General features: G+C 43.4%; 1 pseudogene; it reads left to right on the forward strand.

Annotated features, from left to right (window-relative positions):
- The first annotated feature begins 6,862 nt into the window (after positions 1–6,862).
- Positions 6,863–8,610, forward strand: LOC148019897 (putative FAD-linked oxidoreductase ARB_02478; annotated as a pseudogene).
- The last annotated feature ends 6,086 nt before the right edge of the window (positions 8,611–14,696 follow it).

Consider the following 14,696-nt stretch of genomic DNA (forward strand, 5'->3'; position numbering starts at 1 on the left):
CATTACGTAGAGGAGCCGAACGAGGACAAAGCATACGTAAACCCTTATGTCTCATATGACGAAGAGGGTAATCCCAACTTAATGGATTTTAGACCAATGTCGGTGATGGTGTTGGGAATTTGAAGAGGTAGAGATCTAGGAGGACAGAACCAGGAACCTATCGCATGCTAGACTTGCGGTCATCTAAGACACATCTCATCATGATGCCCCAAAAAGGAGCAAGCTAATCGAGAGAAGGCCGACCTGAGATAACCTAAGTGTGGGATCACACACTTATACGTCGAGTGCCCTAGGCGGGAAAACCGTCCACTAGTTCGGCTATCATGCCATCTGTACCATTGGGATTATTCAAAGTTGAAACACTCGATGGCGAAGCCACACCAATTCTGCTAAATGTCATGACCCCAACATAGGCAAACCATGCCAGTATTTCATTACCAACACCTAGCAACCTCAACGTACAATGAATAGAGAAGAGAAGTCGTAGAAGAAGGAAAAAGAGGGCTGAGACGAGGATTATGCTTAAGATAGATAGTGCCACCATGTTACCAAAGGGGAAGCAAGTCACATAGATGCAGAAGCAAAGACATTTGCTCCTAAGACAACATAAAAGAGAAGTGCCAAGGTTAGATAATATCCCGATATTAGGCACCAATTAGAAGTGGTTGATAAGGTCAAGGAGTGGGTGAGAGAAACCCAAGTGCACGTAAAAGATGTGGAACCCATTATCAAATATGAGATCAATGAGGTCTCTAGTGTGAGCACACCGGTCTCACCAATTCAATTCAGATCAAGAGATGCATCTACACCCCACGTAACATTGCATAGACAAAGCCTAGATGCCACAAGTGGGCAGATCGCCCAAGATTATTGGCAAGAGAGTGTAGAGCCTAACAAAAAGCAAGCAGTTGGCAAATTGCTCACGGTGTTGATATCAGTCCCTACGACCCTATCTTTGGGAGAATTTCTTAGGCAAAACCTGACGCTATGGCAAGGGTTGAAGCAGTGGGTAGAACAACATGATGAGCTTGGAGTAACAGACTTGCCTGACCACAATGCAGTAACACACATACCAAGGTTAACCTTGAGCTCTGTCCTTAATCCTTTACACGTGAATGCCTTTTGGAAAGGGACAAAGATGCACACAGTCTTATCTGTCAATGCATTAGGAGATGCTACAAGAAAGGAAATTGTAGGCATAGGAGTAGGGGTCAGTGTACACTGCCATGCAATCATAAAGGCTTGGGGTAACCCACCTATGGAGACCACAAGGTTTAATGTCACTTTGGCTAACTGAATGAAGGTCAGACCATTTGGAGTGCTAAAAGCTTAGCCCTTGAAGATAGCAGGATTCCAGTTCTCAGTGAACTTCATAGTCATGAAGGGAGTGGACTATGACATCCTTCTAGGCTGACCTTGTATGAAAAATACACGAGTGATAGACGATTGGGGTAATGGTATCATATTCTTAGGCAATAGATTGGAGCCTGTAAGAGTCAAGATGGATACTTGGAAGACCACTCCAATCAACCTAGATGCAATCTCTACTATGTTGAAAGGAGACTCATAAGTCAACAAATCCTATGGGCCACTAATAAAGTATATCCCTTTCCTCGACGAGTGGGATTGGATGCATGTGCTAGCCACCATCGATCTACCATTCTCAGCTAAAGAGGAGGATTATAAATAGGCTACCAAGGTAGCTAGTGAGTCCCAAAGAGTCACATAATCACAGCTATTATCAAAGAGTAGGGTCTCATCATCAATATCACTCTACATGATGGCTAGGATCTCTAGTAATCGACCAATACAAAGTGCACCTACCACACAAGTCTCCAATGCTAAACTTGCCTATAAATATAAGAGTAGCCACCATCACTGAGGTTGAGGAAGAGGATGAGGATGAAGTGGCACCTGTATACCTGTGCATATCAATCACTGATCACACGACATATGCCTTTGATGCACTCATTGATGAGGAAGCTGACAACAATATCCTTATGCATAATCATTGGACCCTCAATGGTCACCCCAAATGCACCCTACCAATGCCAAACTCAACCCATTTGGGGGACAATCCTATCCACTACTGGGAAAGTGCAAAACAATAGTCTCTATCGAGTCTCAAAACCTACCTATGATCTTCTATGTGATACCTAACACTAAGGCCACTGGCAAGGAATCATTGCTAGGACGTGTATTCAAGAAACAAGCACACTGCAATGCCGAGTATGACTCGCAATGCATTGACCTTGCCATTGGAAATGTTTGGATAGTGATGGCTTTTAGAAAGGATAGCGCAACTCGATCAAAACTTGCAATGCCACTAGTAGAGGAACCTAGTGCAAGGTCTAAGGAGGGGGATCACAACTTGTCCCACCTTGCCAAGAAGACAAATCAACCACAACGTAAAGGAGACAAATCCAAGACCACATCTAAGACCACTCAGCAGGAGCTCAAACGGGCACCCAAACAACAACCACAACTGCCTAGAAGCCAACCCTCATGAACTCATGACCATAGAATATCACATCCTAGGGCTAGGAGGCAAAGCTGGTGCTATCGAAGAAGACGGACAATCAAGCCGCAATGGGTGCCCAAAGACCTATTGCACGCTCAAGGCTACTATGAAGGCAACAACTGGATTTGGTTGCCCAAGACTAGGAGCAGTATGCGTGCTCCTCAATCCAAGCCCTCCAGCCCATCTCCACAAAGTGGCAAGCGAGCTAGGAATGGGAAATCCATTGAATCAAAAGGCACCAAATCCATAGAACCTCAACGAGTCTATTGACCAAAGCCACAACTAGCTGGCCCTAGGCCATCTCAACCTAACACTTCTAGTGTCCCAACTACCCCACATGTTGAGAGCAGCACATCAACTAAGCTGTAAGACCAATCCATCATGCACAAGTGGCCAACAGATACCCCATTGAACCTCCCATAAGGTAGGCATCAGTAGTTAAGCTATCCAGCTCAACCACACCCCATCGACATATCATACATCATGTGTCCCCTTTCCTGTAATTGCATTCATCATATGCTACATAACAAACATACGCTCATTTTTGTCTTCATTCTGTCATGAAGACGATGCATAGTTTCCTTGCTGCAACTTACCACTATGAATATCATCCTTCTTAGCATAACAATTGGCTGCAATATGTCCTGTTTTGCCACAATAATGGCAAACAATAGCAGAATTTCCAGAGCCTCTATTCTGCCATCCACCTCTTTCTCCAGAGCTCCCCCTGCCTCTAAAGTTTCCTTTGCCTCCAAAAATCTGCATTTCACCAAAATGTTGATTGAACTTGTTTTGTTGGTTATTGCCAGCACATCCCATACCACAGTCTCTCGAAGAGGATCTACCACGTCTTTATCCTGAACTTGTGTAAAATGCTTAGATATGTTCACCATTTCTTTAAGATGAATCACCCTGCATATTGATCTCTTCAGTAATCATGAGAGAGATCAGTTCATCAAAATCTGAAAATGGCTTCCATACATATATTGAAGTAACAAATGATTTCCATGCCTTCTCATTGTTAAGGCCACTCAGAGTGGATGAAACCAAATCATCATCATCCATCATTGCATCAATCGCTACTAAAGCATCTACAATGCTCCTCACCTTCAACACATACTCATTGACAGACAATTTTCCTTTCTTCAACGCATTCAACTCTTGTTTGAGTTGAATCTTTCGTGCCTTTGTATTTACTGAAAACATGCTCTCAAAAATTGTCCAAGTTGCATGTAAATTTTGTGCATTCTTGATATGTCCCAGCATAGTATTATTAATGATTGCAGATAGCCAGTACATCACCTTTTCATCTTTCGCATTCCACTATTTCCATGCTTTTAACTCATCTGCAATCGGAGGAATACCCAGCTCTGGCTCCTTTTTTTCACTTGAAACAAACTCATAAAGGCCCTTTCCAATGAGAAAGTTCGTCACATGAAACTTCCATGAAGGGTAGTTGTTCTTGTCGAGCTTTTCAATAATGGTATTTCCACTGTTCTCTACCATTATCACAAACAAGGATATAACACATCAAGCTAGTCTTCTGCAATCTTTCACAATACGTGCACAACAATACACCAAGCAACCTTTTTCACTAATTGCTCAATAGTACATGTAATCTGCAATCTGTTTGCAGATAAACCTTATATTTGCTTCTTACAAACACCTAAAAAATTACGGATTCGCAATTTGTAACTTACGCATCCACTTTCCGTCAATACAGTTGAAATGATAGTGTACTCTGAAACTATTGTCCACAACCTTGTGCCTCTAAAACAGGGCCTAAAACGGCCTCAGACGCCCAAAATAACTGCAGGACGACCCTATAGGGCTCATCTGCAGAATATACAGTGATCTACTCGCACACCAAATCTCATAGCAATCTGAGATTTTTGCTCAACCCTGCTTCCAGTGCCTCCACAAGCACTATCCAAGAGAAAGAGTGGAAGAATGGGAGAGCTTCTTACCCATTGCTTGCTTGCTCGAACCTTGCTTCTTCTCCTTTACTTCAGCCTTCAAAATCAACCTCTCTCAGTGGCGTGGCTCTGATATCATGTCAAGAATTGCGTGATGGGAGAATGTGCTAGAGCTGCTATGCCAAACACACACTGTATAGACAAGAGAAAGCTCACTCAAGAACACACGAAGAAAGATGGAGGCCAAAACGTTTTCTTGCTGATTTTTCTTCTTCCACACATTATACAATATACACAAAGTATAGATAAGATACAACATAAAGGAAAGTGGTCTTCTAAGTCAAACAATGCATAACCGGCTACACTAATCGACTGGCGCTATATCTTTGCCAGCTGTAGGTAGGTGTAACAAACTAAATATAATAAGTGACGAGTCAGTGGCCATGTGAGTATCATAATGACAACCAACGTGCTAAGTGTAGACGTGCGGACTCATCTAGCCAGGCAGTCCATCATCAATGTTCGCACATGTTGAGCTTGCCATCTCAACACCTAAGCTTGGAAAGAAGGTAGCTATAGCAAAAAAAAAACAACTGCATCCAAGAAGCTAGCAAGTTCCAAAACGCCTAGTGCTTCCAAGAAGTCTGATGCTATAAAAAAGCCTACTATTACTAAGAAGCCTAGTGTTGCTAAAAAGCCAATTGTTGCCAAGAGGCATGTTGTAGCCAAGAAACCTAACGTTGCCAATAAGTGCATTGCTACTAAAAATTCATTTGCTACCTCCATAAACTATGGTTCTAAAAACGACAAGGGGAAGGCCTACTAGAGATGAGGGTGCACATAAAAAATCACCTAGTAAGAACTCTTCATACATGAGCCACTTTGAGACATTGCCTTCAAGCAATCAAGCAACCACTAGTTCTTTCCTCTTACTCAAGACTTTGAGTAGTCTCATGTGACCATCCACATCATATATCCACCTATTAAGACTCGATGAGTCTCTTTCTTCCTTGTACTTCTCTCGAGCTTATAGCTTCTAGTTCCCTAAGTCATTTGATGAAGATGCGTCCCAATCCTTCTTTTTCTTTCTTCCATGTCATTGAATTTCTCCTTCATGGTTGGCCTCAATTCGGGCTTTGCCTAAAGCATTAGGGAGCATAGTAGCCAAAAATTCCTTCATCATATTTTGCATGGCGCCCAATTGTTATTTTGTGGAATGTCTTCCCCATCTTGAGGTACCTCATCCACACCATTCTTGGGCTCCATTACATACACCTCGTCCTCCTCTAGAGGTAGTATGCTTGTGCTACGCCCCTGTGCCTTTAAGAAGTCCTCTCAGTATTCTTTGTTTCCCTTATTTTTGTTGTGTCCACCCATGCTAAGGGCACAACATTGACCCTATGCACTCAAACTAACCCCATGCTCGAAGTAGGACTTGCCTATGTATGGGGAAAGCTTTGGTACCAAGTGTCACGCACTTGAAATGAGAATCTTGCAAATTAGCACTTGTCCCACCATCTGTGCTACATCCATGATTCACATTGTGAACTCTTACACAGAATCTAACCACCAAGATCACAAGTAGACACTTTGTTTGAGCTTTGTTAGAATATAGTTGCTTGCAAGGGAGCATTAAGATAAAAATCAGTGTGTTTGTATTAAGAAGCTGCAAGCCCAAGTGGAAGAAGAACACATGGATGATTGCGATAAATGCTTTTGACGCACTAAGTAGCTCCCTTTATGATGGCACATCTAAGTGTAATCATAGGTAATAGTAATAGGAGTGTAGTTAAGTTGTTCAACTAAGTAATCTAACTCTATTTCGATGGCATCTTGGATACTCCATTGGAAGCTGTAAAATTCGACAATCGCAATATATCATGCTTCAAAACTTTCCAGGTCTTTTGACTTCTTAAAGTGCATAACCGTTAAGTAAACGCTATTAGAATTTTTGCCGTCGATAATAGGAACACGGAACAGATTGCTTAATGGGGCCGGGATGACGGGGTCTACCGTTTTGGTAAGAAATGCGATCGATATTGCTTGGGTCAGATGCGTTCTGAGGACTACGAGTCAGATGATCGGATGGGAAGGCTTTACCTCATTTGGGAAGAGCCGGATAAGACGTAGTGTGCAATGTGCAATCTACAGTATCAGATACTGTGGGCTCGATCATTTCGTCTACTTGGCTGATAATCGACTACAGGTTACTCAAATTTGTCTACATGATGACGAGGGAACTGGCAAGATGTCGAGGGATCAAGAGCTTCATTGTGTGGAGCGTCCTGTGCTGTAACACTCTATTCATGGCGGCGAAGGTAGTGCGACCATTATGACAATATCGTCGTTGCCGCTGTCTTCCTGACGACCATGGCTGTAACACTCTATTCATGTGTGGAGCGTCCTGTGCTGTAACACTCTATTCATGGCGGCGAAGGTAGTGCGACCATTATCACAATATCGTCGTTGCCGCTGTCTTCCTGACGACAATGGCTGCTGACCGACTCCGGCTTCCTGGAACGAGCTCAATGCATCGGTCGATGGGCATCTTCTGGCGCCCTACCCTCCGGCATCGCCCTGCCATGATGGGCCCCACAAGGACGAGGCGGCCTGCCAATCAGCGATAGCCAACTGGACAAACCCCTTCTGGCGTTCGATCTGGGCAGCCCGGCGCCATACAGAACCTCAACTGGGAATCCGATGGCGGCCGAGGCTGCCAGCTCAGAGCCGACCCGAGCACCCCTTGCTACCAGGGTGCAGTCCCGGCCTACGCGGTGGACGTGCGGGAGGCCGCGCACGTGCAGGCGGCCGTCCGGTTTGCCGCGCGGCACAACCTGAAGCTCACGGTAAAGAGCACCGGCCACGACTTCAGCGGCAAGAGCACCTCCCCGGACTCGCTCAGCGTGTGGATGCATCACATGAAGGACATCGCCTTCCACGACTGCTTCGTGCCGGAGGGATGCGGCGCCGACGCCGTCGCTCCAGCCGCGGCCGTCACGGCGGGCACCGGAGTCCAGTGGGACGAGCTCTACACGGCTGCAGACGCGCGGAACAAAGTGGTGGTCGGGGGGTTCTGCCGGACCGTGAGCACCGGTGGCGGCTACCTGCAGGGCGGTGGCCACAGCGCCCTGTCGCCCCTGCTCGGCCTAGCCGCGGACAACGTGCTGCAGCTAACGGTCGAGACGGCCGATGGCGAGCTCCGGACCGCGAACCCCTGCCAAAACCAGGAGTTGTTTTGGGCCCTGCGCGGCGGCGGAGGCGGCACGTTCGGCGTGGTGGTGTCGGCGACGCATAGGGTGCACCCGGGGCTGAGCTCAGCTGTCTCGGTGATGTATCGGGCAGACGTGAAGACTGCGGGCGCGTTCGACGGCTTGCTGGTGCGCACCTTGGCGGTGCAGCTGGCGATGAAGGAGGCGGGGGCGTGGACGGCGTACGCGTTCATGAACGCGAGCTGGATGCTGATGTTGGTGGCGATGCTGCCGGAGTACGGCGGCGGGGGAGGGGCGGCGCCGTGCGCGGCTGAAGTGGCGAGCGGAATGCTGGGCCCGCTGCGAGAGTATGCGAGGGGCAAGCCGGCGGGGGTGGTGACGGAGATCGAGAGCGTGCGGGTGGTCCGTTCGTACGGGGAGTGGCGGCGCCTGGCGAGGTGCTCTGGCAGCCCGGACTTCTGTAACCCGCGTCCAACCGGTGAGGCCACCGGTGGCGACGCGGCCCTCGCGTCGCGCCTCTTCCTGGAGACAGCGGTCCGCCGGCACCCGTCCAACATGGCGCGCATCTTGATGCGCGGCCTTTCGGACCCGCTCATTGGCTCTGCGCTTAGCCTTTGCAGTGGCGCAGCACGGCCGGGATTCGAATGCAGTGAACCCCGCCTGGAGGGACGCGCTCTTGCACGTCATACTGGCAGCCGCCGTTGGGGGCAACGCAACGATGCGTGAGAAGATGCAGCGCTTGACGGAGATGAACGGGATGCTCCGTCAGTTGACGCCCGGGTCCGGCGCATACTTGAACGAGGCGGATTCCAATGAGCCCGACTGGCAGTGTTCCTTCTTCGGCGACCACTACCCTCGCCTCCTGCGTATCAAGCAGACTGTGGATCCCAATGGCCTCTTCGCGTGCAACAAGTGCGTCGGGAGCGAACACTGGAACGCCGATCTCACTTGCAGAGCTTCGTAGCTACAACTACCCGGCGACAGTATAAAGTCAGTACTTATCTCATGTGTGCTCGTATCATGACTAGTAACTGCCACGGTACAATAGACAATATATATGTCACGCCTCACCACCTATATCATCATGACTGAAATATGTGAACTTGTATCAAGACTAAAGGTTAGCGAGGTAATATATAAAACACGAATTTCCAGATTTTCTTGTTACTTTGAACGGTATCATCCCAGTAGTTTTACTCGAGAATTGTATGAAAGATATAACGAACAGAAATTCATTACTAATGGTGTTTGCCAAAACCCAAAAACTCTATATTTATACTAACTCTTATCTTAACATGTACCAAAGCCTTAAAACAAACTTGACATAGTCTTGCGTGACACACATTCCAAGGTTACTATAACAATTAATATGATCGTCTTTTAAAAACTAAAAAATTAAATTATTTTACTACTTTCTTCCCCTTTTATGTTACGTTCATCATGAGTTCATTTGAGACAGGTAGGGTTCGGTGAGCATAGCTAAGAATTCAATGCACATTTACTTCGTCAAGACATTGGACAACTATTGCCAAGCTTGGACCACCTTCATGCCCTACAAGACCTCGTTATGGTGACCTATGCTACATGGAGTGTATGAGCAAGAAAAGTAACACCAACATGGCTAGAGTAAGGGCTAGGACTGATAGGTGGCCATAATCTATACTCTCTTATTTTAACATGTATCAAGCTTGTAAACAAACCTAATGTAGTCTTACATAGCACATATATCCAAGAGTGCTATAGCAAAGAATACAATTTTGTCTTTAAAAAACTAACAAATTAGATTATTTCACTACTTTCTTTCCTCACTATTTTGCATTCAAAATGGAGTGCATTGAAGCATCGTATATTATCACAAGTTTATTTGAGGTCGATAGGGTTAGAGTGCTCAATCAAGTAGCTAAGGATTCAATGCACTTTTACTTTGTCAAGATGTTGGACTACTCTTGACAAGCTTGGAGCTTGATCACCTTTGTGGCCTATAGGACCTCACTGGTGACCTATGCTACATGGAGCTGATGAGCACGGAAAGTAACACCAACATGACCAAAGTAAATAAGTTGGCTAGAATCTATACTCTCTCTTATTTTAACATGTACCAAGCTTGTAAACAAACCCGACAGTCTTATGTGCCATGCATTGCACAAGTGATATAGCAAAGAATATGACTGTCTTTAAAAAACTAAATTATTTCACTACTTTGTTTCCTCTCTATTTTGCATTCAAAATGGAGTGCATTAAAGCACCATGTATTATCATGAGTTCATTTGAGGTCTATAGGGTTGGTAAGCGTGCAATCAAGTAGCTAAGGATTCAATGCATTTTTACTTCATCAAGACTACTCCTACCAAGCTTGGAGCTTGACCACCTTCATGCCCTACAAGACCTTGCTGGTGACCTGTGCTACATGGAGCCTATGAGCAAGGAAAGTAACACCAACATGGCTAGAGTAAGGGCTAGGATTGATAAGGTGGCTAGAAACATTGCACTAAAGGAGATGGCCAGGACTCCCACCAGCACTGGCATAGCCCTAGTGTAGCCCCGCCATGTGAACTTACAGAACCAATATGTGTCCAACAAGATGTAGTTTGCTACCTCACTTGCCATGTCCCATCATCATCTCTTCTTAACATGCAACTCCTTTTGGCACATTGCCACCACAAACCTCGACTACTTTATAATGCATAGTATCATGATGATGTAGCAACAGTGTTGTTGCACCACATTGTCCAACTTCACCATCAGCAGACTCGGTACTAGCACCAACCCCTTGATCTTTGACATGTTGTGGTGCAACCATGAGTTTGCATATGTGATCATTATTGTTTTATGTCTACATTCTCTATCAAAGGCATTGGGTGCAACAGTGTCCATGTTGCCACTTTCAATGTCCACCTTGCCGCTTTCACTACCGCAAAGCTACATTAGTCTACAAAGAGTTCATCAAGGGTCATGTGCAGGAAGGAGATTGATCATAGCGGCCATGGATCCATAGGTCATGAGTTGAAGGAGTTGTAATTGATGAGGCAGAGTATGTGGTTGATGAAGGGGGTGTTAAGATTTAAATTATCGAGCGAGCTGGGGACCATTAATTCTATAATGTGGGCAAGGAGCTTGAGTTGGGTAGGAGCTTCTTCTTCTCTTCTTCTTCTTTGATTGTGCATTGTCACATCACTAAAGGTAATAGTAATCATAATGTGCATCATCATCATCATCAATCGACACCTACTAGCATTGTATGTGAGGGAGTGCGAGGACTAGTAGTAGTATTGTTGCTTTGTCATGATGATAACATGCCTAACAACCCCATCTTGAAGGCCCTACTCACTCATGTCAAAGATGAGTTTGACTTCTACTTTCCAAACCCTTGGCCATCCCTTGCAAACCCCTCTTCTTCCAGTATCTTGACATTATCAACCAATCCACCTCATATAATCCTTCTTCTTGGGTTTTGGGATGTTATGATACTTATGTCTTGAGCTTACATTACTCTTTTCTATTTGGGATTTTGTTCTAGTTGGAGTACCTTAACATTTATGTCTTGAGCTTACATTGCTTTTTGCAATTCAGGATTTTGTTGTGGTGGGAGTACCTTAACATTGATCATTGCAGTGCTTAGCTTATTAAAGATAGTAAGAGTCTCTTGTTTATGTATATATGCTCAGTTGGTTTATTGATACATTGTCTTTTCATACATTAATGAGTGTGGGTTGATAGATCACCCAATAATTGCTCCTATCAAATGGGTTTTTCAACTAAATTGGATGCATTTTGGTTATATACTTGAGCTTCACTATTCATATACAGTGAGTTAGTTATAGATTGGTGGATCGTTGTTGCTTTTGGGGACCCCTTATACACATTTGGCTTATATGCATGCTACTCTTTTGCTTGGGAATGCATATATGTACCTAATATCTTTGGATCTTTGATATTGTTTGGTGCCTTGGTGGTTTATGCTCTTTCTTGACACAACTAGTTGCATTTTATATCCCAATTGCTATACTCATATTTTTCTACCATGGGACCTTGTTATTTTTAGACTTTGTCTATAGCTAGGGTACTCTTTTGCTATAGTTTTATGGATAGCAATGTTGAAATTTAGTTTTGAGTCAGTTTGTTGAGAGCAAACACTTGGTTTGAGAATAGTAATGCATTTATTTTGTGGATAGCAATATATTGTATTGTATGCCACCTCCTACATTCAATTTTGGGCTATTTTGAGGGTTAATTTGCCATTCATTGTTTGGTTTGCAGTCATAATGATGTTGGTTCAAAAGAAGAAAATTAGATCATCAAAATTCAATGCCATAAAGCTCAAAGAGTTTGATGTAGAGACTTGGGCTGATCTTGATGAGTTATGTAAGTTCACTATTATCTTATTTCTATTAAAGTAGGTTTATTTTAATGTCAATATTGAGAGAGAGGGTAGTGCTTGGGAGTTATGGGAGAAAATATGTAGTCTTTATGATAAGCAAAGTCTTAAAGTTATAATGGATTAAGAAACTTATGGATCTTTGTATGAAGGAAGGCATTGCTATGTGTACTCACTTGAATGTGTTTCATTCCATTTCTAGCCAGCTACTTACTTTGCATGGGATCACCTTTGAGGAAAATGTTAGTGCTATATTCTTGCTTGTCACACTCCTTGAGTCTTGGGATACTTTCGACACTACCATAAGTACTAATGCTCTTGTAGATAGTTTTACACTCAAATTCTTATTGAGGACTTAAATAGGAAAATTATTGTTGCAGCCCATGCTCGGCTATAATGATGGAAGGTATGGTAATGATGATTGTGCAGAGGTAGAGTCGCACAGTAGGGAAAGTGATGGATCTTGTGGGAAAGGTTGTAGTAAATCCCTTGGCCCCAAGTCATCTCTTACATATTATTATTGCAAGCATCAAAGCCTTATCTTTGCAAGAAAATTAAAGGATGTTCAATATCATGTTTTCTTTGGTAAATTTTCATGGAAAATCACTTGTGAAAACCTTATTTTGACTAGAAGTATCAAGACTAGTAGACTTTTATCCCTTGTATCTAGCACATATGATCATGCTTTGGATGTGACTGATCTTTAACATGTATCTCTTTGGCATCATTGTCTTGGACATGTTTACTTCAAAGAAATGAAAGTCTTGACTCATTTATAGTATCTCATGTCCCTCGAATTTTCATATTTTGATTTATATGATCATTGTTTATATAGTAACTAGACTCCTAACATATATAAAAGACATAGTATCTTGTACATGGGTGAGCCTTTGGCTCTAGTTCACTCGGATGTTTGTGCTCTCATGCCCTATCAATCCTTGGGTGGTGCATAGTATTTTATTACATTCATTGATGATTATTTGCATAAAGTTTGGGCCTATCCTATAAAATAGAAGCTGAAAGTTTTTCCTACACTTTAGTACTTTCTTGCTATGGTTGAGAACCAATTTGGGTATAGAATAAAATTCCTAAGATTTGATAATGGAGATGAATATGTCTCTAAGGAATTTGAGCTATTTTGTGATGGGAGGGGTATTAAGCGCCAATTGACTAACCTTTATACCCCACCCTAGAATGATATTATAGAGCATATGAATAGGATTATTCAAGAAAGAGTCTATAGCATGCTTCATTAGGCAGGCTTACCACATACTTCTTGGATTGAGGTTATGCTAATGAGCTCATTACTTATGAGGAGACTATGCACAGAGGTGATATTAGTCACTCTTAGGAGAGGGCTACGCAGTTTGAGTTTGAATCACTCCATAATAAGAACCATATGTGGGATCTAGTTTCACTATCTACTAGTGGAAAATATACATTGCTATGCAAGTAGGTGTATGAGTTAAAGAGCACCGCTAGTCACCCTAAGCCAACATACAAGGCATATTTGGTTATTAAGAACTTTAAATAGGAAAAGAGAGTTGACTTTAATGAGATATTCTCTCTTGCAGTTAAGATGACTTCCCTTTGCTTGGTTTCGGCCTTAATTGTGTAGATGGATCTAGAATTCTATCAGATGGATGTTAAGACAACTTTCTTACATGGAGACATGCATGATGATATCTATATGTAGCGACCTAAGGTCTTTGTAGAAAAGGATAGGAAGCACCTAGTGTGCAAGTTGAGGAAGAGTCTTTATAGACTTAAGAAGGCAACTAGAGAGTGGTATCATAAATTTTATACCTTTATACATTCACAAGGTTATTCTAGTAGTGATATGGATCCATGTCTTTACACAAAGAAGGCTCGTGATGGTAGCCTCATCATTTTGATACTATATGTTGATGACATGTTGATTGATGGGAGTGTTCATATTGAGCTGAATGCTATTAAGACTCAGCTCAAGAAGAGCTTTGAGATGAAGGACGTGGGTGTGCCTCTCACATACTTGGTATGTGTATCACACAAAAAATTGCCCTAAGGGATTCCTCTACTTGTCAGACATGGAGTACATTTACAAAGTACTTGAGCGATTCCATATGCAAGATGATAAGCCAATTGGCACCCTTTTACATTCTCATGTGAAAGTTAGTGAGACTAATTGTCCCTAGTTAGGTGATGAGAGGATCAAGATAGCCAGGATCCCATATGCATTCATGGTGGGTAGCTTGATATATGCCATGCCAACCATAGACCTGACACACAATTTGTAGTGGGAGTTGTAGCTCATTAAATGGTGATACCTAGCAAGTAACATTGGGACACCTTGAAGGGTATCATGAGATACCTTAAGGTCACTATAGACTTGTGCCTTTACTATGGCAGCCAGGATAGTAGAGTCATGGACTACATAGACTCTAAATATGTAGGACATGCAGATAATAGGAAGTCCACTATTGGCTATGTTTTCATATTTGCTAGAGGTGTTGTTTTTTGGATATCTAGGGTGCAAAAATACACTACCTTATCTACTACCAAGGCTTAGTACATTACAACCACATTCAGGCTTGTAGGGAGGCCCTTGGTATCACAAATATGTCTTCTATATGGCATTTGGACTTTATAAAGCCATCCGATTAGTATGTAATCCAATCTTTCATGTGAAGACCAAG

The sequence above is a fragment of the Lygodium microphyllum genome, chromosome 19 (assembly GCF_053477565.2).
Source record: "Lygodium microphyllum isolate KBCC chromosome 19, Lygodium_microphyllum_v1.1.10, whole genome shotgun sequence".
NCBI classification, from domain to species: domain Eukaryota; kingdom Viridiplantae; phylum Streptophyta; class Polypodiopsida; order Schizaeales; family Lygodiaceae; genus Lygodium; species Lygodium microphyllum.